Genomic DNA, 336 nt, shown 5'->3' on the forward strand with positions numbered 1-336 from the left:
CTTGCTAGACGCCCTCCATTAGGTGCCGTTGCTGGGCTCAGAAGCCAGGTGCTCTACTTGCAGTAGGCGTGTCACTCGTCGACATATGTCCAGATGGTAAGAAAAGCTGGGCTTCAGCTTCATACCTCCTGGATCATGCGGCCGAACACGGGCTTTTGCGGGAGCCTTCGTGAACATCAGGCCCCCGGTGCTACGCTGCAAGGCACCCGGACGGGGCTACAGTGCCTGGTCACCCCGAGGGGCTTCCTGGCCACCGGCGTACTCCTTCTTGCTGAGGCAACGAACGGGAGGTACAGGGGGCATCACCAGGATCCTCCTGTGTAAGGCTGTCCTAGG

General features: G+C 60.4%; 1 protein-coding gene across 2 annotated transcripts in view; it reads left to right on the forward strand.

The window, feature by feature from the left end:
- myo7ab (myosin VIIAb) overlaps window positions 1-336 on the forward strand; it is a 35,984-nt gene that overhangs the window by 25,769 nt on the left and 9,879 nt on the right. The window lies entirely within an intron of this gene.

Source organism: Sinocyclocheilus grahami, unplaced genomic scaffold (genome assembly GCF_001515645.1).
Source record: "Sinocyclocheilus grahami isolate Dianchi unplaced genomic scaffold, SAMN03320097.WGS_v1.1 scaffold428.1, whole genome shotgun sequence".
NCBI classification, from domain to species: Eukaryota; Metazoa; Chordata; class Actinopteri; order Cypriniformes; family Cyprinidae; genus Sinocyclocheilus; species Sinocyclocheilus grahami.